At 45.9% G+C, this 24,481-nt stretch overlaps 2 protein-coding genes across 3 annotated transcripts in view; both read left to right on the top strand.

The window, feature by feature from the left end:
- Positions 1–24,481, top strand: part of AP1S3 (adaptor related protein complex 1 subunit sigma 3) — a 54,821-nt gene that overhangs the window by 29,666 nt on the left and 674 nt on the right. The window lies entirely within an intron of this gene.
- Positions 1–24,481, top strand: part of SCG2 (secretogranin II) — a 37,081-nt gene that overhangs the window by 9,723 nt on the left and 2,877 nt on the right. The gene's annotated exons all lie outside the window — the stretch shown is intronic.

Here is a 24,481-nt window from a genome sequence, read left to right on the forward strand (position 1 = left end):
CCTGTTCTCCCGTGCCTGAGGGGGTGCGTTTCTTTTCTTCTAAGGTCAGAAATGAGTTTCTCTTTGATCTTCCATCCTTGATCAGGCACTGTGGGATTTCCAGAGGGCTCTGTCCCATGGAAGCCAGCACATCAGATGACTCCAGTGCATCAGCCAGGAGCTGTTCTCACAGGTGCCAAAGGCAGATGAGCAGCTCAGACTCTGGTGCAGGATGAACTGCTCCCTGCTCCCCAGGAGACACGAGCAGAATGCTCAGGGTCCCTCCTGCCTTCAGTCCATGCCCATGAAGACTGAAATACCTGTTGCACCCCCTGCTCTGGCTGCCTGATCTTGCCTGTCACATCCTTCTGGACTTTGTGGCAGGATTCTGAGTGTCCCTGTGAAGCTGCTCTGAATTTTGAGAGCGTGGCACCTTGTCTCCTCAGAGAGACAAAGACATGCCCTTCTTTTAGATCCAGCCTGCTGGAAAACAAGGTCAACCTGATTGTTTTGGAACAGATGGCTTCCTTCCATGTAGTGGCATTTCCCTGGCTAAATGAAGCCTGACTAGACATAAATATCAAATGTAGCTATATGTGGAGCTGTAAGTATAGCAATGAATTTTAGGGTTACGAGAATTTAGAGCTGCTGAAGAAATTATTATTTTTTTTTTTCCCAAAAAATCAGTCAGCACTTATTAAAAGTAACTAATTTTCTTTATCTTCAATAGTCATCCTTTAAAATAAGTTAAAATAAGAGGTGACAGGTTAGCCCAGTTTCCCCTGGGGAAGGTTTTCAGCGAAAGATGCCTGGGAGCAACTGCACAAGAAGAGTTTGATATATTCTGAGCCATCTGCCCCAGTGGAGTGAGGGTTTGTGGAGTTCTGTGGAAATGTGAGCTAAACCAGATCTGATCTGGATACTAAAGCAGGAGATTGATGGGGAAGTGTGGGTTATGAGGCTGGAAAAGGTAGAGGTGAATTAATGGCACACAGAAAGACTGCCTTGCTGTTCCCAAGTAAATGCATGCTGCTGTCAGCTTTGCTTGTTTCTTTTCCAAAATACAGGGAATAGTTGTGCCCCAGATTCTTGTCTGACTGTATTGCAGCATGCCTGTGGGGGGCAGGGGGAGTGCATGTCTTATTCATGCATTTGAGCATTTCCTGGGTTTTGAGCATTGAGATTTCCTGGTTTTTTCAGGGTGTCCATATGCATTTCCTGGTCCTATAGAAGTAATTTAGCTAATATTAATTAATTGTTTCTAATACTGTTGTGCAGGAGGGAGCCTTCAGAGGCCCATTCCAGCTCTATTTTCACATTGCTAGAAAAGCAGTGCAGGTCCCTGCTGCAGGGTGTTTTACTCCTGTGTGAGAGAATGGCCTTGGTGGCATGAGGAGCTCTGCCTTTCCAGGAGGGGTTTTCAGAGCTCTCCTCTCCAGCTTTATCTCTTTAGCTTTTTCAGAAAAAGCAGCAGAAATCTAATGTAATCTCGTGGTGTTCAGAGGCCCTGGCTCAGCTAGGACAATGGCTCAGTAAGGGGAAATGCTGCTTCATGACTCACTTCCACTCCTCTGCACTGAGTCACTGTCCATCCCTGCTGCTGGAATACCTGAGAGGGTCTGACTGCATTCCTGGGCACTTGGAGCCCACCTAGCTTCAGTGAACCTGAGGGTGTTCACTCAAAGACAGGGGAGCTTGTTGTGCCTTCTGAAACACCATGAACTATAGAGATTGGCAAGTGTGTTTGGAAGCCTGGCTTAGAAACGTTCAGGTTTCCTTTGGCTGGTAGGTGATAGCTGAGCAAGGACTGAAACACAGGCACGAGGACTTCAAAGGGGTTCACATCTGAGCTAGAGCTGAATTCCTCTTTCACAGCTTGGGCAAGTTTCCAGGGCAGAAACAATCTCCAACAAGGTTTTTAAATATCATCAACCTTGCAAGGCAAGCCCCAAGCTGAAGTGTGCAGTGAAGGAAGGACCTTGACTGAGTGCCCAGCCATATTTATGAGCCTTTGAGCTCCTGTGTCTGAGCAGGAGGGAAATAACCATCAGGAACACCTCCAGCCTGCCTCAGCTTTCCTCTTCCCAGGTTTCCTTCTGGCTCTTTGAGCTCTTTTATTCATTTGCTGGTTCTGCTTCCAGAACTGCTGCCAGCTCCCCACACTTCTGTCTTTCCAGTCAGGCTTCCCAGTGTCCGTGGTGACTCCATCCCACAAGTCTCCCTGGTCCAGCTGCAAGTCCAGAAGCTGATGTGGCCTTAGGTGTGAGCCTGCTCAGCCTCTCCTCACATAACCCATCCGCACGTGGCAAGAGATCAAGGTATTTTAAAAGCAAACCCAGTTTATTACAAAATAGAGAATTTTCTGAAACGAGCATTTGTGTATGTCTAAAGGATTTCTTTTGTCTTTCTTCACTCAAAGGTTTTTTGTTCTTCATCAATATTGAAGTCCTGTTTTAAGAAATTTAGATGAAAACTAACTTAACACACTATACCCCAGCATTCTTATAAAAAATTCTCACTTGTTTAAATGTCTTTACAAAGTGCAGGGAACAAATATCAGCATTAGCATTGAGACTGAAATAAGGCTAGATGCATCATTTATTTCTCAATGAAGTTAGGCTACCCAGCTCCCCAAATCCACAGTTTTTCATTATTTTTCTTATAATTTGGTTGGCTAAGGAACTAATTATGTAGCAAGGCAATATAATGTAACATTCCTTCACACAGACCTTGCCTTTAGTTTCAGTATTTCCAAAGGAGACCTCCCAGCCTGCTTGGAGCATCCTTCCAGAAGGCAAAGTTAATTCAGCACTGTTCAGAGACATCTTTTCTGCTCCCATGTAAAAGTTTGGGCTCATGAGAGTTATTGACCCTCTCCAGACACTTTCATCCATCAATCCAGCTGTTAGTCCAGAGCAGCTTTGGGGTTTTTTACTGGGCTAAGACCCAGAGATCAGTGGAGTGACCAAAGGAGGGTCAGAGCACCTGCAGAGCTGCTGGCTGCCTTCCCAGCCCTGGGGATGTGTCTGAGTGTCTGACTCCTGCTCAGACCCCGTGGCAGCAGCCTGGGCTGGGCTGGGAGCTGCCTGGCCCCAGTGGGTGACATCCCCTGTGACAAACACAGAGCACATCATTGTAAGCAGGTCTCACTGTATTATATAAGGCAGGGAGGAAATTAGCAGGAAACAAAGCAAAACCTGGCTCCATGAAATCTGATTAGTAGTTTTTGCTAGTGAATGCAGGCAGCACAGAGATTTTGTGTTTCACAGAGGTTGGCTGATAGTGACTGAGGCTGAGCAAGGAGTGGATTTACATGTGCTGTGCCTGAAACAGTCTTGATGTTCATGTGTGGATTTAAATGTTCCCCAAGTCTGTGCAGAAGTGAGTCCCTGAAAATTAAATTTCAAAGGCTGGAAATGTATTTCCCAGGTCCCTGTTTCTTTGGCCTTGCTTATTGTAGGAGGCATCCTTCCCTCTGATTAAGGTTTTTATGAGCTCTGTATTGCCAGATGACCACAAATAAATAAGACTGATTTATGGGTTACCAGCCCTCAGTAATTCTTGATGATTGATGCAGTCTTGGTGTGATTTGGATTGCACCTCCAGAGCAGCTGCTTGAAGCTGTTTGTACCCTCCTTGTACCTTTCTTTTCCCTCTGGGAGGGAGAAGAGACCATTCCTGAATCCTGAACCTGGCTTCTGAATTTCTGCAGTCTTTCAAGTTTGATTTTATTTGTTATATTTGACTTCATGTCTCTTGAAGTGGCTTATTAGTGGGATATGAATATTGAGGAATATTAGTGCTTCTTTGTTCTTAGTTCTACAGCTGCATTTTAGTTAGACCTCTTTTCCATCATTTAACTCATATTAAAAACCAGTATGTTTTGGAACAGAAAATTAAATGCTATAAATCAATCTGAAAACTAATAGCTACCAGAAGCTAAACTGAAGTCTATGAGCAGCCCAGGGGTTTGCTCTTTGGGCAGGCAAGTTTTCAGCCAACTCTGGATGAGATGCAGAGAGGTTGCATCATTGCAAGGCTCTGGCTGGCAAAACCTGCCATAGGAGCAGAACAGTGTTGCTTAGCGACCCATGAAGGATGATTAACCCTTTCCCACAGCTCCCCATGTCCCTGTGGAAGGCCTCCTGAGCCATCATTCTGGACAATAACTGAATATGAAGAAACTACTCTAATATCTTTAGCTATTAGATGTATTGATGTATTAATCATTAATGTTTAATGAAGGACTGTCTTAATCTCACCATTAGTTACTGAAGGGGATCACTAAATCAAAAGCCATCTGTCCATGGTATGACGTGTAATTATTGCAAAGGAAGGCTCATCTAATTACAGTAAAGGTGGATTAAAACTATTTTGGGACTGATGGTGGTCATTGCCACTGCTGCTATTTCTTCATATGAACTCTGGTTCTTCTAAAATTTCAGCTGAATTTAAAGGCTGAGCCCATGCATTGACATAACTCTTGCATGGGGTACCTTGAAGCAGAGTTTGGTACCAGCAGCAGTTAGGGAAGTTCCTCACCTCTCATCCCTTTCCAGTGCAACAGAGACATTTTAAAGGCCATTTCAATCTGAAAGCAGTCATTTTAATTTAAAATGTAACTAATCTTTGTTGTTGATGAAAAAGCACTGTTCTCTTGTTTGAATGGTGTCTGAAATTCAGCATGAGCTGATAAGTAGGAATGTGTGGGTGTGGTGGGCAGGTTGGGCTTGCCTTGGTGTCACCTTTTGCAGATACTACACAGCAGACATTTTTCACAGTGTCACTAATGTGTTCCAGCACTTGGGCTGATTTTTTCAAAATGTGATCACTTTGGGTGGTGTTCTCCTTGTGCAGGTTGAGCTCTCTTAATGTGCAGTGTGTAGTCAGGTGAGCTGTGGACAGCCAGAGCAAGAGGAGCAATTCTCACCTCTCTCAAACTGCCCCTTGGGTGGGCTGGGCTGCCAGCCTGGAAAGAGCCTTGACTCCAGCCCCAGAGAGTGCTGGGTGACAGGACCCCAGCCTGGAGGGGTGTCTGAGGAGTGTCATCTTCACAAGGATGGCTTCCCAGTGTTCAGTGTGCTGCTGAACAACAGTGGCAGAGCAATGTGGTGTTCCAGTGCAACAGTGGGAAAATCCCCATGTGGGAACAGAAGTTAAAGCACAGAGAGAGGATTTTAAATTGCAATGGTCACTCTCTGTGATTTTAGTTGGTAATAAAGGCAAGAATTCCCCTGGAGCAAGAAACACTGTTGGTTTCACCTCTCCCCCTCGAGGAGCTGCAGCAGCAGCAGCAATAAGTTTCTGTAACTATTGACCCTCTCTTCTGGTAATTTGAGAGAAGCTGGGGGCTGAGAGCAGCTGCCATGTACATGGGCCTGTGTGCACCCCCAGCCCCTGTGTGACTCAGCTTCATCAGCAGGGAAAACCACCTGAGCTGGAAACATTTTGTACCTGGTAGTGTTGAGATGGTGTTCTCTCTTGTTGGCAGATGGGTAACTCTGTGCCCTTAGCAGAGACTTACAAGGCATTAGAATCAATCCAGGTGACAAGCTGGCACAAAGATAACCTTTGCTGTGATATACCCAAGTGCAGGCCCTGTGTTTCTTAATTTGTCCTTATTCTGTGTGCTGCTATCAGGCAGATGCAGAGACTGCTGCTGATCTTGTTTCCTGTCTTATCCTGGTGCATTTCAGACTGTGGGCTCCAGAGAGCAGCCTGTGTGACAAACAAGCTGCCTGTGTGCCATGTGGGGTTTTGCACTACTGCTTTTTGAGTGAGTCCATGCCACTGAAGGATCTCCAGGGAGATTAATGCTGTAACAGAGGCACAAAACAATGCAGATATTTCTGAATTGTTAGGCAGATTATTTACTGTTGTTTTGAACACGCTTTCTTAATTTGCCAACAGCAAAAAGAAACTTGTGTGACTGATATCTGAGCTGTTTTCTTTCACTGTTGTCAGTAAGGAGATGGAGCTTCCAAGCTGGGATGTTTGGGTGTTTAGCTAGAATGGATGGATCTAACTTGTCTGATATACAATTTCTGGTGGCGCCTATCAGAGGCAGCAGCCATCTGTCTTTGCTGTGCTGGCTGGCCTGTCACACAGTGGGGACAGCATGCATTATTACCCTGCTCTGTCCCTCCCTGGCAGGCCTTAATCATGCCAGCTGTGGTGGTTTTCTGAGAAAGTGATCCTGCACTGGGGCTTCCAGTGGCCCCTGGACAGAGCAAACCTTGCCATCAGTGCTGTGGACAGAGGGTTCCAGCAGTCCCTGAGTGCTCTGGAGGGGACACAAGCACAGCAGGGCTCTCCTGTGTGGGATTCACATTCTCTGAGCCTGAGAGAAGCAGAGAAGGGAATGATCAAACCAATTCTTACCTCATTTGCTGCTCCTGTGTTGTGCCAAAGTAGGATGCCATGTGGAGATTGTTTACCCAGGGTGACGGGGTTTTGTTCCCTTGGGCTGTCAGGGCCAAGCACGTGTGCAGACAGCTGGTCAGGAGACAGGCACAGGATTTTGTTCAGCTGAGTGCTTGTGCACTTTCAGTTTAGATGTAGGGTAATTAATAGAGTATAGGACAATACAGTATAATAAAGTAATTAATTAGCCCTCTGATATCATGGAGTCCTGCTCATCATTCCTCCCACCAACTGGGTGAAATTCCTCTGATACTCCTGGTGTTGGGGAGGAACAGGGCTGAAGCAGCAGAGCCCTGAGCTCTCTGCTGAGCCCTGGGAGAGGCAGTGCTGCTCTCCCTGTCCATGCCTGCCCCCTGGCACTGCCCAGTGCTGCTGGGCACAGCAGTGAGGGCTCACCCCATGGGCGCTGCCCTGGCTGCACCCCTGATGTCTCTGTGCTCCCATCTCTGCTTCTGGAGGGTCACAGAGCTGAGACTCTGGGGTTTCACTGTGGCAGAGAGAAAGCCCAAACACCCTGGGAGTGAGGGAGGGAGACATTCCCAGCTGATTCCCGCTGGGAGCTGCCCCTGCCTGCCTGTGCACCCTGCTGGGGTGAGCCCAGGTCAGCCCTGCATCCCCAGAGCTGTGCTAGTTCCAGCTCCAGAAATACACATCCATCCATTTCCCATCCATCCTTTAGGTTAGGGGCAAAATATGGATGTGTGGTTGTTCATTTGTTCCAGGGGTGCTTCAGCCATGTGAATTGTAAATAAGTAAATGGCAGATGAAATTCTAGCCACTAGAATGGGGAAATGAAAGGCAACTAATCTAGAAATTATTGATTTTCTTTTTCCAGCTGTTCATGGTTAATATTTAGCTACCCCTAGCTGTGTTTCAACAAGCCTGTGAACACAAAATGTGAGACAGGCAATAAGAAGTGGCTGATTTCATTTTAACATCCTTTAATTAGTGCAGAAAATAGCCAGTTGCCCATATCTGAAGGGGAAGGGCTGCACACTGAAGCCTTCCCTGTGATGAAATAAAGTGTGATTCCAGGTGAGGCTCTTTCTTTCAGTGCTGTCAACAGTGAGCCCTAGGGAGTTTGTTCTTTCCAGCTGGATGATAGCAAGTGACAGATTTCTTAATATTTGTTCCAGTGTTGATGCCTTTCAGTGCATGGCACATCAGGAGAAAAAGATTCACTGCTCTGAAGAGCTGAACCTGGCCTTTTTGTTCTCACAACTGGATTTTAGTGGTAGACCTTAAAATGTAAGGCCTATGATGTGAGATTGTTAAAAGTTCTTTAGTTAAACTGTAAGCAACTATATTTTAAATTGTATTAAATTCGTTGTGCTTCAGAGCACGAACTGCTCTAATGCCACAATGCTCTAGAACACAGAAATTTTTGCAGGTAACTTCTGTACAAAGCCATAGACAGTTGATTTCAGTCACAATACAAGGGGCTATTATGTCACATTTCTCTTTTCATGTAGTTTATTTTGAGCAGTTTTCTATCCTGTGAGTTGTTTGCCTTCATACCCCCCTCAAAACCTGCTGAAAATTTCATGTCTTCTTTTTTTTTTTATAGTAAAGGGGCCTGTCAGTCTTGAATGCTTAATGTTGAAGCTGAGATGGGCAGGGAAAGCTGTCTGTTCTGCAGGGAGAGAAGCTGGGAACAGGGAGAAGCCAGCTCCATGGAGATGGCTTCCCTCTCTGACTCCAAGAAGTTCCTGGTAACAGAGGTAATAGCTGGATGTCTTGATTCTGTCCAAAAACTAATTTCCATTGTGTCAGGAAGGAAAAAGTGCTGCAGAATCACATGGTTTCAAGAAATTGCATATGCAAAAAATGCTATATTGTGAAAAGGAGGCTCTGTTTCTGATAAAAATATAATTGTTATTGAGAAAGATCAGAAGACACCCACTAAATATGTGACTGAAAGTGTATTTGATAGTAGGAAAAAATTATCATCAAACCCCAAAGTGTCCCAGTTACAAACAGTCAATTACAGACATTAATTTCTTGTGGTCTAGATCACCTAATTCTGTCTGGTAAACATCACCTTTATTTTGGGAGTGATTTTTTTCTAATGACCCATGTGAAAAATTTCATCTTCCTGTCCCATTTGCAGCAGCCAAGCATGCATCTTCAGATGTCACCCAGAGTGTGATGCCCTGAGATCCTGGGCACAGGTCATAGCTTGGAGCACTGACAGTATCTAGTGAGGAGGCAGTGTCCTGTCAGATCCAACTGGATGAGTTATTTGTAGCAAACAACTGATTCAATTTCTGTGCCTTGACGCCTGAATGATCTGCTGTGAGGTTTTGGCTGCCAGAGATCTGCATGTGTGAAATGACAATGAGTGTTTTATGCAAATGGCTCCATGCTCTGGATTGCCTATCAGCTATGCAGGGACATTATTTCTCATCATTTGCTGCTTTGCCTGGGTGACAGTCCTTGCAAGTCACTGAGGCTGAGCCCTGAATGAGCAGCTCCCAAGCTCACATGGAGCTCCCAGGATGATCCTCCAGCAGTGCCCAGGAGTGCTCTGAGCACAAACCCTCACACAGAGGGATTTCTGTGCCCTATTCCTGTTCTTGTGCTGTGTTCTCTCGGGGGTCTCTGTGGTCAGGATGACCTGAGATGTGTCACAGAGTCTCTTTTCCCAGCCTGGGAACCAAAGAAGGAGTCAGGATTCATCTGTTCTGGTTTTCAAGGTTGTTTATTTGCTGTTATCTCTAACATTCTTTCCCTGGCCTGCTGAGGTCCATTCAGCAGGCACACTGCCCACCCTCAGGGCAGTGTTGTCTTTTTATACTAAAAACTACGTGTACATTATTTACAATAATTTTCCAATACCCATCACCTCTGTTAGACAGTCCATCTCTACCCTAAACCAATCCAAAAGTGCCACCATCACCCAGAAGATGGAGGCTAGGAAGAAGGAGAAAGAAGGACAAGGCACACCCAAATTCCTCCATCTTTGGGACCCTGAGCCCCCATTCTAAAAACCCCCAAATTCTACTTTTCACCCTGGGGCAAACTAACTATCGTTCCTAAACTTGTGTGGCTTGTAGATCCTCATATAAGGTTGGTCATTTTTTCCATGGGTCAAAATCAAAGGCACAGGGGTCCTGGGCTCTGTGCCAAGGTCTCTGAGCCCCCTGGCAGGGGCTGGAGCCATCCAGGGCAGCCAGAGGGATGTCCTGAATTCCCCCAGAGTTCATTGCTGGCCAGGGATGGCAGTGCTCCCTGCTGTGGGGGGCAATCCCGAGCCTCTTTGTGCAGAACTCTGTGAGCAGGCTCTGGCAGCATTTCTTTGGCTCTGAACATGTGGCACGTGGTGCAGGGAGGTGGGGGGACCTGGCAATGGGCAGGGGCTGATCTGGGCTGGGTTTGGCAACAGGACTCAGCACTATCCCTGCTCCTGCTCACACGGTCCAGGCTTTTCCTCTGCCCAGGAAGCAGGGTACGTTTGCTGTGCTCATATGCAGTTCTTCAGCAGGAGGCTGTACATGAGAGAGCTACATCATTTGTGACAGTTGTAGCTCCAAATAGGAAATGATTAATATTTCATGGTTATTTTTCTGTAAGACATGATTCTTGGGAGAGTGCATCAGCCTGACTTGCTGGAGAGAATGAGCCTGGCTTGCTCAGCTTCAAATGAAAATGTAGTCAGGCACTGCATGCTAATATTGCTGCTTTGGATGAAAGCCCTCTGTCTGCCTGACTAATGCCAGTATGGCAGTGCAAAAGGGTGCACTGCAGTTTTGGAAACTTCTCTTTCCCTCGTCAGTCTTGCAAGTTATCTGCTACTCTGCCTTTGCCTTCTGCACCTTCAGTCTAGTTTTAAATAGTACAAGAGGTCATGAATGTCAGCTGACTGCATCAACTGAAAAATTTTTGACTCTGATCTTTCCTTTTTTTATTAACTTATTTTTTCCCTTCTTGAGTCATAAGCAAACCACTTCAAAATATTTCAGGGTTGCACCAGAGAATAGCAAACAATTGGTGAAGGAAACATTCTTGTGTCTGTGATATGAATTTCTGTGAAGGTGGCTGCCCAAAATGCCTCTAGGTAACAAAAATTGGCAAATGTCTTACAGAACTTTTGTTCATATAACATTAATGGAATGATCACAGGATTACTGTCATTCAGCAGAGAGGCCACCAAGGCTTTGACTGCCCTGTACTGCTACAAGAAAGTCTACAGGAAGGTTATGGAAAGCTTGGTAAGAAAAGGGCAATACAAGCTGCTTTATTTTCTGTTCTGCCAGTTGTTCTGCAGGAGGAGTTACACTCCACTGTAGTAGGATGCTGTTAAATACTGCAAACCAGGATGGAGGAAACAGAGGGACAGATCCCTACTTACATGTAAAGGTTTTTTAACCTGAACTCAGACCAGAAGAACGTGCTGTGTGTTCCCTCAGACTGGTATAATGAGATTTGATCCTTACACAAACAGCTGTACTGGAATACAAATTATTCATATTCTGCTGGTCCAAGCCAGGGTTTCATTGGGTTAGACACAGTAGAGAATTCTCAGAAATGTGATGAAGGAGAGGTAGGATTGCAGAAAAAAACATTTGTTAGAATGTGTGAGCATTGAACTGGCCTGTGAAAGGTCAATTTAACCATCCTCCACTTCTGTCCCCTGCAAGTGCTGCACTTGCTCTTATTTACAGTCATGTCTGCCTTCTGTCTGTGCCAAAGAGTGGATATACATACTTGCTGTCACCCAGCAAGACAAACACTCCTGGTTCTTTCTAGGATGCTATTTGCAGCTGGAGTTGTTTTTATACCACAGCTGTTCCAGATTATTTTAAGGTATCTTGGTAGCCTCTAAATGAAGCAGAAAGAAATGTATAGGAATGGAAACTACTTTGCAAACCTCTGTACTCACAAGACAATGGAAGTAAGTTTTGGAGAGGAATGATTCACAGCACCTAAAGCACTTAGAGACCTCGTTAAGGCACAGGGTCATCTCAGAACTTTTGTCTGTGCTATGTAAGGATTTAGGGACTTAGAAAACTATATAAAAAAGATTTGCTTTGCATTGCTTTTCTGCCTAAAAATTTGATCAAACCACCTCTTTGGGCTGTGTACCATTTTCTGCACGTGTGGTTATATACTATTGTATTTGGTGATCCATCTTTTTTAAGCTAATGCAGCTGATATTTCAGGCAAGACTTGCTCAGCATTATTAAAATTCATGTTGTTTTATGAATTTAAGACTTACTTCAGCACAATGCAAAGTATGAACTCAACAGCTACTCTGTAGGTCAGAGTAGTCTTAGGCTAATATGCAATATAGCCATGGGAAGATACCAGATTTATCAGGCAGCTTTGTAGGTGCTGCTTTTGATGATCAACAGAGCAATCAAATTTGTTTTATTATTTGTCTGCCTGGAAATTTTTTGCTTGCTTGCTTGTTTTTGTTTTTTTACTCTCTTCTCCTGAAGTGTCATTGTTTTGTGAAAGGATTGGTTGGATTTGGTTAAAATAATTATGAAAAGAGGTTTGGTTTGGTTTTGTCTGATGCCACTGGCACAGAGAAGCGTCTGCAGTTGTGTTTGGTTTCCAAGTAATGCTGTCTGGGTGTTGCTGTTGATAGATGATCTCTGAGCCCTGGCTGTCTATGCAGCTGGGAGGAGTAACAACATAAACTTAGTGTTAAGGATTTTGTCAATACTAATTAAAAATCATGGTTAAGGGCTCTCATTCAGCAAACCCTGACTGCTGCTCAAAGCTCTTAGATGTGTTTTTAATTTTGTGCACGTTCCAAATACATTTGGTCTCATTACAGCCAAAGCATATATTTTGAATCCTGTGGGTTTACTGAAGCAAATAAATGGCTGGAATTCATATATGTGCTTGGTAGGTAAAAATCAGGAAACACAACTGGAGTTTTTATATGGATTTACTTTTGGGAGCAGGTTCTGTATTTCTGCTCCCCTATGCTGGGATGTACTCTGTTATGCTTTTCCCTTCAACTATTTTTTCCTAAGATTTCTCTTACATTGAAGCCTCATTTAATACATTTAATATCACTGCTCATCAGCCTAATTAGCCTTTGGTCCCACCTCCTTGGCACAGACCCTCAAAGACAGGCTCAGATTCCTGCCTCAGCTCCTGCACCATCTGCTCTCCCCAGCTCCAGCCTGTGTCTGTGGCTTCCAGAGGAGGTTTGGTCTCTGTGCTCTGCTGGCTCAGGCACTGCAGCTGCATCCCTGGCAGCTGCCTTCACTTACCAACTCCTGCTGTGTCTCCTCACATTACAGTTCTTCCCATCCTTCCTGTCCCATACAAAAGACATCCATGCTTCAAAAAATATCATCAAATGGGGTTGATGTCCTCCCCAGGAGCTCAGGGGCTCTGCTGGTGCACAGGACCAAGTCTGTACCTGCCAGCACCACCAGGTACAGTAACACAGGGTGCCCCTAATGCAGGGAATGACTGGCAACTGACTCCATTGGTTCAGAATGCTGAACAGTTGCTTTATTAAAACTAGATTATATTACATTACTATATTATTATATTAATGTATAAGAATACTATATTGTTATATTATTATATTACTATATTTAAAAGATACTATACTGTACTATACTATACCATATTAAAAAGATACTATACTATACCATATTAAAAAGATACTATACTATATTAAAAAGATACTATACTAGACCATACCAAATTACTATTGAAAACCAGTGACTGTCTCCAGACAGCCAGGGCACAGATTTTTCCACCTGGCCAAGGAAACAAAGCAATCCTCAGCAGAATCTAATTGCCAAATCACTTCAGGTAAACAATCTTCTTAACACATTCCACATGTGCAAAAACAACAGGAGCAGCAAGTAGAGAGAAGAATTGTTTTCTCTTTTTTCTCTCTGTGCTTCTCCAGGAAAAAGCCCTGAAAGAGAGAATTACATCTCTCTGTTCAGAGAATGTGAATGCCACACTCCAGGTCCTTGCAGAAGAGAGGATGAGGAGTGAGAAAGGGACCTTTGTGCACCAGGGTGAGAACCAGCCAGCAGGGGCTCCCCAAAGTTCCTGCAGCCGTGCTCAGAGGCACAGCATGACACCATGGGGACACACCTGCCACAACAGGCACCAGCACACTGGGGGAAATGAGGAGAATCCACCTCAGCAAACAGATTGGTCAGGGCTCCCTGATCCACAGTGAGCATCAGCAACCTGAAATGGCTGGGCTTGGTTTTGTGTGTGTTTCTCATACAACAGCATCCTGAACTGGTCATGTACAATTGAGAACCTCATCGATATTACATCTGCAACAGATGGTGGAAACCTCCTGGCGTGGACAAGTAATCCATTTAATTCTTCAGAGAAGATCTACAGTGCCAGGCAGAGCATCTGGCCTCTTGGTCCATCTTTGAGGTACTCTGGTGGAAACCCAGAGGCAGCTAAAGAGCTCCCTGTGACCCCAGGTCCATACAGGAGCACCTGTGAGCCACACTGGGGTGATGCTGACAGCAATTCATTGAGGGCTTTGTGACCTGATTTTAAACAGCTGCAATGAATTGCTTTTGCCTTGAATTTCTGACCATTTATTTTGGGAGAGCAGAACACTTCTATGAGATGCAGCATCATGCTGAATGAAGGAGGAGCAGATGACAGGATACCTCGTGGATTTTTTGGAAGATGGCCCCTGAGTCCTTGGGGATGCAGGTTGCATCTGTGAGCAGCTCCTGGGCTGTGCTTTTTGGGTTTTGCAGCCCTGCTGCTGGTGGGATGGACCCGGGGTGAACTTTTGCCGCACCAGAACTGCTTCAAACTGCACCAGCTCCAAGTCTGGTGAAAAATGTACCCTCCCAAGCAGGAGCCTCAGGGCTGGGAAGGACACTCAGCTCATCTCAGGCACTTAGCAGTGAGGTATGTGAGACAGAAAGTATTTACCTTAGGGGAAAATCACAGCATTTTCACCTGATTATATGGATTTTACTTGCCAGTCAAGGATCTTATAGCTGAGAGAGATGTGAGACTGCTATCTAAAACAGTTTGGACATCCAAACAAATGTTCTTCCCAGCTTGCAGAAATGTTAGTAGTTGTCCTGTAGATTGGAGGCTGTTTGGAGAAACAATGTCACCACTTGTATTTTGACTTTTGCCAGAGAAGGGAGCAGCCTGCCTATCAGTCTTATCCTGCCTCAAGAGACCTTTTCATGACTGAGAGATAAGAAAAAGCAAATTGTAGATGTTAACAGAGCTCTTAATGTTGCAGTGGATGGATGCCACGTTGTGCCATGTACCCAGCTGCACCCACCCTCTGGCTCCCACCCCATCCCATGTTGGATGGAGCATGGTGCCTTTCCGTGGACACTTGTCCATTGAGGAATTGTGCAGCTCACAGATCACACTGTTGGATTTCTCTGTCTCCTGCTGCCCACAGTCTGCCTCCTGCACATCTGTTTGTTGGCATGAAAGCTTCACCACCCAGGAGTGGGTGTCAGTAGGTCAGTGGGCTGTGCTGGGTCACTCCTGAGCACAGCCTGCAGCAGGGGGAGGTAAATGATTAACCTGCATCTGTTCTGCTTTTTGCTCTGAGACTCTGGACTTGCCTTCATTCCACAGCCACTGAACAGGGAAGCTGCCATTGAAGCCAGCCAGCTCTCCCTGCGTCTGTATCCTGAAATTCAAAGTCAGCACTAAAACCCTAAAACAACAAGATTTCTGCTTTGATGCTGATGTGACAAAGCTAATAGCCACAACCACGTGGGAGGACATGAATTTGTGCTCTCTTTTTGATGCAATCACTCATAATCATGTTGACTAAACTTTTAATTTAGTACACATTTTTTAAAAAGGGCATGGCATGAAGTGGCTTTGCCTTCTCCATACGAGCTAACAAATTGTTTGCTCTTTTCTTGTAGAAGGAAGGAATTCTATAACACTGTCTCTGTGCTGTGCCTTGCACTGAGTCTCTTTTGCCTATTTTTGTCACATCCTTGACCAAATACTGCATTTGACTTTGACCCAGATTTGTATAAATTACTGTAGCTATAGGGTTGGAATTCATGCACGTTTGTACTGAGCAAGGGACAAACCTATGGCCACAAAATGGGCTGTAATGAAACCAGGGAAACTAATGACCCTGACGAGGACAATGCACAAGGAAGTGGTGATAATGTTCTATGGCACAGAGCAGAGCATGGCTTTTTGCCCTCCTAGCTTTAGCACATAAACTCTCACATGCTCCATTGCTAAAGCACCTGTTGCCCTAGTGGCTTGGGGATGGAAGAACATTTGCCCACGTGCAGTAATGCCAATATGCTGGCTCATGCTTTGGGAATGGTTGGACTCTCAAGGAAAAAAAGAGGGAGCACAGAAGTTTTAATTTGGAGTGGCAATTTTGCTCCTCTAACCCCCATTCTGTGTTGTCAGACAAGGCAGCTGATAACAAAATGGACACTTTTCTGCCAGAGACACAGAGATCCAAAATCACTGAGCTTCTTCATGTTTATGAGTAATTAATGTAAATATTAATGAGGGTTTAACGTAAGTAAGGAATAGAAATTACTTAGCCCCAAGATCATGAAGTTTCTGCAGAGCAGAATTGCTGAATGTTTTAGCAGAGGACTAAATAATGGACCTGATCTTATGCACAGCTGTGAAAGCACTTCTCTCTGTTGATTTAAAATGAAAACTCACATAAATGTGTGTACAGATCACTGCTGTGCAAACTTTTTTCCCTCCCATGTAAAACTTTTGTGTTCTCATGTGAAATCACGACTGAAGGGCAATCCTGGCTGAGCCAGGTACCCCAGGTTGCCAATACCCCAGGCTGGGCACTCACACCAGCTGAGGATCTTGACAGGAGCAGGTGGCATGCACTGGGAAGGCACAGGCAAGCCGGTTTTGCTGGCTGCTGCTGCTCTGAAGGGTTTCAGTTATGTAATCTCCAGTGATTTGGGGTTGGCCCATGCAGATTCTCCAGCTGCCACTACAGGGCTGCTGTGTCTCCTTTCCCCATGAGCCAGCAGTGGGGAGCAGAGCAGCTCCCCAGACAAACCCCCCTGGCTTCAAGCAGACTATTGTGCCTCAACTTTAGCAGAGTGGGCTGGGGCTGGAGTAAAGGCTGCCTCTCCTTATGTGAATGATGCTGGAAGTTGCTGGGTCGTGCAGCATGCCCTGGATGACGAATTGTTGGAGCAGGCTGAGAGCAGCAACCCCTGCCTGAGCACAGCCAGTCCTGCAGCTGAGCCCTCGGGGTGTCAAGGCAAAGGGGAGCCTGCCCCATGCTAATTGAAACTCTCTTCTCAACTTCTCCTTGGCAAAGTGCAAAGAAATCCTCTTTTCATGCCCTATGACTAAAAATAAATCCTATTTTGGGTTTCAGAAGCAGCCGCGTGACTAAATGAGCCCTTCAGTTTCATTCATGTTTGCTGTCTATTAATCTGTTCTCCTCACCCTCAGCAGGGTATGACTCAGGGCTTCACATTGTCTTCCTCCCTGAACTATCTGTGTTTTGACTTTAAATTCTGCTGTCTGACGCAAAGCAGTGCTGAAATCATGACAGTTTGATCCAGCCAGCTCCCAGGAGACTCCTGATCTTTACTGGCTGGTAAATGTAGCACTCACAAGAGCTATGCAGAACAGATATCGGTATTTTTACACCCCAAATGTTGGTAAGCAGATGTCACAAGCTTGTGAAAAGCCTTGAAACTCCACGGGAGAAAAATATGAGAGTATGTGTGTGGGAGGCCTGGAGATAAAAATAATTCTGTGGTTCTATGAGAAGGAATATATTCCTTAATCCGTTGGTGTTTTGCTATTCCTGTGCAGGGTACTCAAAGTGGAGGCTGCTATACTGGAAGAAGTGTAGCAGCAAACTCTTCCCCTGTTGATTCATCTGCTGCCTTTGCAGCTCCTTCCAGCCCAGGCTTCTCTGCCCCTCTGGCCCTGGCTGGGCTGAGAGATCCCATGAGCAGGGGTCTCTCCCATGGGATGGAGAGGTTATCCCGAGCTTCAGGCATCCCATAGGAAGTGTAGGACCCTGGGCAGGTAGCAGCAGTGAGGCAGTGGGGCTGGGCTCCTCCTGCAGACACTGGAGAGGCACTGGGAGGGTGACACAGCCCTAGGGAAGGACTCTGAGCAGGGGTGGCACAGCTGAGCCCAGCCCTGGTGTGAAGGGGTGATCCCATGGCCGAGCACTGGGGCACACCCTGTGTGCAGGGGGGCAGCCAAGCCTTGCCTAAGGCTCCTCTTCAGTTAGTTTTTAATAAGCAAGCAGTCTGAAACCCTGAACTTGTAAATGTTGGATAAAAATCCAGATTTGGTTTCTTTTGTTTTGTTTTTCCTTAGCTTTTCCTGTTCTTGAAATGTCCCCTCAGGGAGGTGTGAGGGGCAGGCTGGTGTTAAACCTGCTTAATCTCCTTGCAGTGTTGGATAAAGCCCAGTGATCTACAGCTAGTGGATGCTTGCCTTGACATCCCTGCTTTTAAAGGACTGTGGTTGAAAACTGCAAAAACCCTTATTTTTTCCTGACAATGCTGTATTTATCCCTCCCCTTATGGCTTTGGAAATGAAATTTGAGCCATTTATTGTGCACTAAATTTAGGGAGGCCAAAAATATTTGCATACAAATATGATTGATCTTTCAAGCGTGCAAAATGAGCAGAAAATGACGAGTCTGATGTTGATACAAGCAGAGTTCAAGTACTTTAAAATTAAAATAATTTAAATGAATCTGTATCTATGATGGCAGATGAGCTTTTTATGAGGAAAGAAAACCTCCTCTTTCTCATTATATTCAGAGTAAATGAAGATATTCAAGTCAGATATGGGCTGAATTTTAAATGTGAAAATGGCATTTATTCTGCAGGAGATGTCATGTCTGTAATGAATTGTAAATTATTTTTAGTTGCCACTAGAAACAGAAGAAGGGAGGGAAATAATCAATATTGACACAACCCTGCTTTATTTTTAAGCAGTGCTGATCTTGGTGGCACCAATTAGAGGAGGAGAGAGCCAGAGCTGCAGAAGCAGAAACCATTCTGGTGTTTAGAAAAGACAAATGTGCTGCCTCCCTGTTTCTGCTGGGATGGTTATCCCAGCAAGATCATCATTCCATCCTCTGCTGGGAGCTGGCCAGCTGTGGTGGGAGCCCATGGTCCCTGAACTGCTGTGGCTCTGGGCACCATCACCCCCCTGGTGCTGGTGTGTCCTGGGGCCTGGGCACAAGGACAGTGACCCCAAGGCCCTTTGCCAGACCATGCTTCCTCCTCAAGACAAGTTTCCTGGCTTTTCTTTCCCCCCTGACTGAAGGGATGATGATATTCCAGCTGGGGTGGGACAAAACAGAGTGGGCTGGAACCCCCCATCCTCTGTTTGCTGCAGTGAAGTTCCCCTCCCAACCCCATGCCCTCTTTCTTGCATGAAATGAAAGAAAAGCCTTTTGCTGCAAGGTGCAGGGTTGATTGATTAACTCTTGCCTTCTCATGATGCATGACTAGGTAAGGGAGAGCATGTGACAAGGCAAGCTGTTCAGAGAAATCACTGCAGAGAGAGCTGGGCTGCTCCCAGGATGCACAAAAGGCTGCACATGGTCAAAATTCACTCAGAAAAACAAGATTACCCCTCTCCTTTGCTTGAGCAGTTGATATTGAGCTAATTCTAATGCAATTTCCTAAAATTGAGAGATGCTGTGATGTGATCTTACTCTTGTATAAAATGCCATGGAACTTCTGATGACAGAACAGATCCAATTTTCAGTTGCATGACTCATTCTGAGGAAAAGAATGCTGCACATTCAATATGACCAAAAAAAGTACATTCAGTAAGGGCTGTGTGGATGCAACCAATCATGAGCACAAAGTCCAGGCAACACTTTTTGATATGGAGCAAAATTGACAGATGGATTGTAGAGAGCCTTTGGAAAATTTTATCCACTGAACCCAGAACAGCCAGAGCAGAGACCTAAGCCAAGTGTCTGGCTGACTTTATATGCTGTAAATCTGAGGTGAGTGGTTAAGGAGGATGGAATCTTGCTCATGTGCCAAATAATTTGGGTTGTCTGAAATGTGCTCTAATGCAGAAGATCAGGGATGGATGGATGGATGGGGTTCAACAGGATGATTTCAAGGGAAAGAATTTGCTCCATAAGTATTAGTCATTTGGTGACAGAATGCACGAGAGCCTGTTGGAAACACCTGCAGAAGCACAAGAAAATTCCTGAAAGTCTGAATTGAGAGATTTCCTGCTGTTTTGTTTTTTCTTCGGTTTTTTTTTTTTTTTTTGTTATTATTTTGTTTGTTGGTTTTGATTACATTGAGTATTGTGTCCGTGGGCTGAGGTGTATCAGTGGCAGCAGCGTCTGCAGAGCTGTTTTGTGGGCATTCAGAGCCCTGCTGAAGGGGATGTGGTGGTCACAATACAGCTCCCAGCTGCTCAGAGGGCACTTGGACCTTGCCCTCAGCTTCCTGCAGCAATGCCTTTGTTTCCCTTCCTCAGGGCTGCTATCATGGGCCCTAATGCAGTATTTTTTGGGCTCTTTTCTTCCTGGGTCTGCTAATGAAAGCTTGTGTGTGTTGGATGGAATCTGGGGCCAGAATAAAGCTGCTGCTGAAGAGTTTCAGCACAAAAACTGAGACTGTGTTTTACTCATAAAACCACATGAGGTGAAACAAGATCTCTATTTCCAGATCTCCATGTCAGCTACAGCAAATGCAGCCAGGATTTTCTTGTTGTCTGTTCATGGCTGCAATTATTTCTAGCTTACTGTTCTTACAATAATGTAATTTTGTAATGTTTATTGGCTTAGAAGGTACATTCATCCCAGGATTTTTTTGCATTTTGTGCTGTAAAAGGTCAAAATTGTCAGGAAAGATTTATTTGGGGGTAAAAGGAATCCTTATTTAAAAGCCAAAGTAAAACAACCTTTCTGTGATAGGAAGGAAACAGAAGGAACAAGCTAAAACTCTGAGCATCAGCTGAAGCCATGTGTTACATCTTGTGTTTTGTGACTTATGGCATGGTGGTATTTACTCACCCCAGTGATCCAGGTGTGCAAGTGCTGCCCTTTTTGAGTGCTGAGAATGGGGGTAAAACCATGAGGGCCTTTTCAGCAGTGCCTGGCAGTGCCCCAAGGATGGGCAGTCCCCCTCTGGCTCCATCCCCATCCAGAGGAGTGCCAGCCTGGCCCCTGTCCCATGCCACAGCCACCACAGCCAGGGCACACAGGCTGGGATGGGGGCTGCTGGAGCAGGAGGAACCTTCTGCCTTCTCTTTCCCCAGTGTGCTTCAGTTTGTCCATGTACCTCAGACAAACAATGGAGGGGTGTCCTTCCCGCTCAGCCCCCTCCCTCAGGAGCACCCATCTCTAGCTGGTCCAGAGCTCCAGGACCTCCTACACCTGATGACAAGGCCATGAACTATCCCTGCCCCATGACAAAGCCAGAAATGTTCCACCATAGCTCAGTCAATGAACTAAAGACAAAAAATACAAAAAAAAAAAAAAAAAAAAAAAAAAAAAAAAAAAAAAAAAAAAAAAAAAAAAACCAAAAAAACCAAAAAAAACCAACAAACCTGCTGGGCATAGCTGTTGAGAGGCGGCACAGCCAGGCACACACACACACACACACACTGACCCTGGGGTGCAGAGTCATCCTCACAGCTGGGCTGCACCCACCTCGGGGTTTGCTCCTGCCCCACAGCCCTGGGCGTGTGCCCTGCTGCTGGTTTGGTCGGCACCCACCCCACGAGGTCTGGGTCGGGTTTATCGAGTCCTTCCTCCTAGCCTGAGAAGCAGAAGGCACCGGCTGTATCACGTCTGCCTTTTTCCTTTCTTTTTTATTTTTAAACCTTTTCCCCTTTCCCCCTTCCTTCTTCCTTGCCTCGCTTTTCTCTCCTTATTTTCCTCGTGCCTTTTTCCCCTCTGTATTTTATCACTTTTCTCCCTGGTTTTTTTCCGCTGCCGGTTTTACCTGCCCGGCTGTGTGCCCGCGCCGTGCGGGCTGCGGGTCGCTGGGGCCCGCGGGGGCAGAGCCGGGCGGGGCCGGGCTGGGCTGGGCAGAGCCGAGCCGGGCTGGGCAGAGCCGGGCCGGGCTGGGCCGAGCCGGGCGGGGCCGAGCCGGGCGGGGCCGGGCCGGGCTGGGCAGAGCCGGGCCGGGTTGGGCAGAGCCGGGCCGGGCGGGGCAGAGCCGGGCCGGGCTGGGCAGAGCCGGGCCGGGCTGGGCAGAGCCGGGCCGGGTTGGGCAGAGCAGGGCTGGGCTGGGCAGAGCCGGGCGGGCGGAGCAGAGCCGGGCGGGGCCGGACCGAGCCGGGCGGGCGGGGCCGTGACGCGCGGCCGGGGCGGTATAAGCGGGCGCTGTCCGGGTGCTGAAGGCGGCGGAGCGGCGGAGCGGCGGCAGCGCAGGTAGGGCCGTCGGGCTGTAGGGATGTGGGGATGTAGATTGGGATGTAGGCAGCGCGGAGCCCCAGGGGTCCGCAGGAGGATCCGACACCGAGAGCGATGAAGTCGCACCGAGAGCCGGTGGTGCCGGGGCTGGGGCTCGCAAGGGAACACATCTCTATAAAATGAGCCTCTGTGGCTATATATATAGTACACATATAAAAATGCATGTGTGTATGTATAAATACATATGTACTGTATCCGTGCGCTGCCAGCGCCGGCCGCGCTGAGGCGGGAGCGGAGCGGGAGCGCTCCCGGGAGCGGCGGCACTCAGCCGTGCCCGCTCGCCGGCACGGCACTTCGCGGATGGGCGGGGGGTTCCAAACACCCTCCCAGTCACTTCCCAGACGGATCCGCTTGCAAACAGTCCTGGTAGTCAGTAGGACTGCCGTGGGTTGGGGTTTTTACCCTTCGTTGCTGTTTTGTTTGTGTTTTCAGTTCCTTCCACAGGGTAAAAGGTTAGGGATGATTTTAAACGAGGCAGATGTGCTGCAGTCGTGTTATTTATTGCAAAAAAGAAATGGGAGGAAGAGTGCATGATATATTTATTTTCCCTATGGAAAACTGCTCTTATGTTTCACCTAAGGCTGTCAGAACAGGGACACATCTATGAGAAAAACCTATGAGTTTTCATAGCTGAATTTCACTGGAAACATTAGAGTCATATCAGAAACAACTGCCAGGAGAATGAGAGAGAAAATTACTGCTACCATGGAAACATCCCAGAAAGAAGATATTTTCTGTGTCTGTTTATTAGGGAACTTTTTTCAGTCTGTATTGCCTTTGTATGTGTTAAATTCTGATCGTGGTTGCCTCATTTTGTAAAGAGGAGCTTCTTCTTCATCTTTATTTGTTGGCTAAAAGATGATTTTCCTGTTTGTTAGGTTCTAATAGAGGAGAAAATATGCTCTCCATCTAGACTGCCTTCAGAGTCATCGATCTGCAGACAAAAGAGCTGTTTTAGCATACTGTTCTTTGAGAGGCACAGGAGAGAATGTTTACAATATTTCCTAAAGATAGGCTAAAATGTCCTGTTTTAAAAACAAATGTGGAAATAAAGTCTGAAAGACTGGGGAGGAATCCTCTTACCTTGGATAGCGCAGTATATTTAATGACGAGATTTACGACCTGAATGATAGCTTGTAAAAGAAATCATTCCCAAATCTGTTTGACAAGGCTTTCAAATATCATCTGCCAATAAATTAGAAGTAAAAATTGACCTAGAGGCAAATGCAGACCAAATATGGAGAGAGGAGCCAATGATCTGTTATTCCTGCAAAGGAAGTACCCAACTGAGCAACATCCTTGTGGAACACTAAACTAAACTTTGCCTGGCTGCACACATTTTGATTTCAGTGGGATGCTGACAGCCCTTGCAAAGGCTGTAACAGTCCAAATTGTGTGCAGAGAAGGAGGGTGAGTTCCTGGTTTTTGTGAGTGGGAGGTGCTTGGCAGTTGATTATAGAAGGACTCTCCCTTCCCCCATCCCGTGGAAAGGACAGTTTCTCATGTGCTGATCAAATGAACTCTGTTAATGACCAGTCTGCTGAAAAAGAAAGCCTTAATTTCACTTATTTGCTGCAGAAATAGAAAATAAGGTGATGTTTGGTTGGGGGAGTTTTTGCATGTTTTTGTTTGTTTGTTTGGGTTTTTAATGGATATATACATTTATGTGCAGGGCTAATGCCTTTTCTGTGACAGAAAATGAAGCAATGTGTTGGCTTTGACTCAGGGCAAACTCAGATCCAGAGGGTGGGACTGGTTAATTAGCTGCTGAACTAATCATTTGTGAAATCAATGCTCAAATGTATCCAGGCTTGAAGTCAGAAATGTTTGGGGAAATTGTTTGCTATTATGCCTGTTAGCCTGTTCATGCCTACTGAAGGGGGGGAAATAAGCAGCTCTCTGAACTGATAGGGCTTTAATTATTTAGTTAAGTCACATTATGTTAAGGAAAAAAACAGAGTGGAAAAAATCTACAAGTGAGCTGAAATGAACATATCCGTGCTCACTTTCTGCTTCCAGCAGTGGGAAACACGGGTGTCCACAGCTCTTTCAGGCTCTCGTGAACCACCAGAGTCTCAATAAGATGATGCTTTTACCAAGCCAAGAACCAAAGGAACCAAATAGGTCAATTAATCAAAGGAGTTGATATCTTTATCATTCCTTTCTCATTATTGTGCTTTATTTGTTAATGCAAGTGGGTCAGAAAAGAGTCCCATCTGTCCTGTGGCCCCAGTGTGCCAGTGCCTGAGAGTGTCCTGGGGAATGACTGGTGGCAATTTCCCCTGTGCTGTGTGGAGGGTGCCCAGCTCCCTGCAAGGCTGGGCTTTTGCAGCTGTATCCTCATGCACAGTGATGCTGTAATCATCTTAATTCTGTCACAGGAGTGTTTTTCCCAGTTCTGCTCCAGAGTTTATTTTTGTCTGGGGTCAGTTGGGCAGACATGGGCTTCTACTGATCTAACCAAATTTGCCAGTGGTCATGTTTCTGCCTGTCCTGGGACCTGATTCAATTTCTGCTGGAGTGAATGAATAAGCAAATGAATGAAATCACTGCTCAGAACCTACCTACTCGAGCTCATTTCCAAGATGGGCTTTCAAGGATTCAGTAAAATTATTTTATACCTTTAGGATAAGTTATATTTTTCCTCTCATATTTTTCCTCTCATCATTGCCCTAGGAAGAT

Source organism: Serinus canaria, chromosome 9 (assembly GCF_022539315.1).
Source record: "Serinus canaria isolate serCan28SL12 chromosome 9, serCan2020, whole genome shotgun sequence".
Classification (NCBI taxonomy): domain Eukaryota; kingdom Metazoa; phylum Chordata; class Aves; order Passeriformes; family Fringillidae; genus Serinus; species Serinus canaria.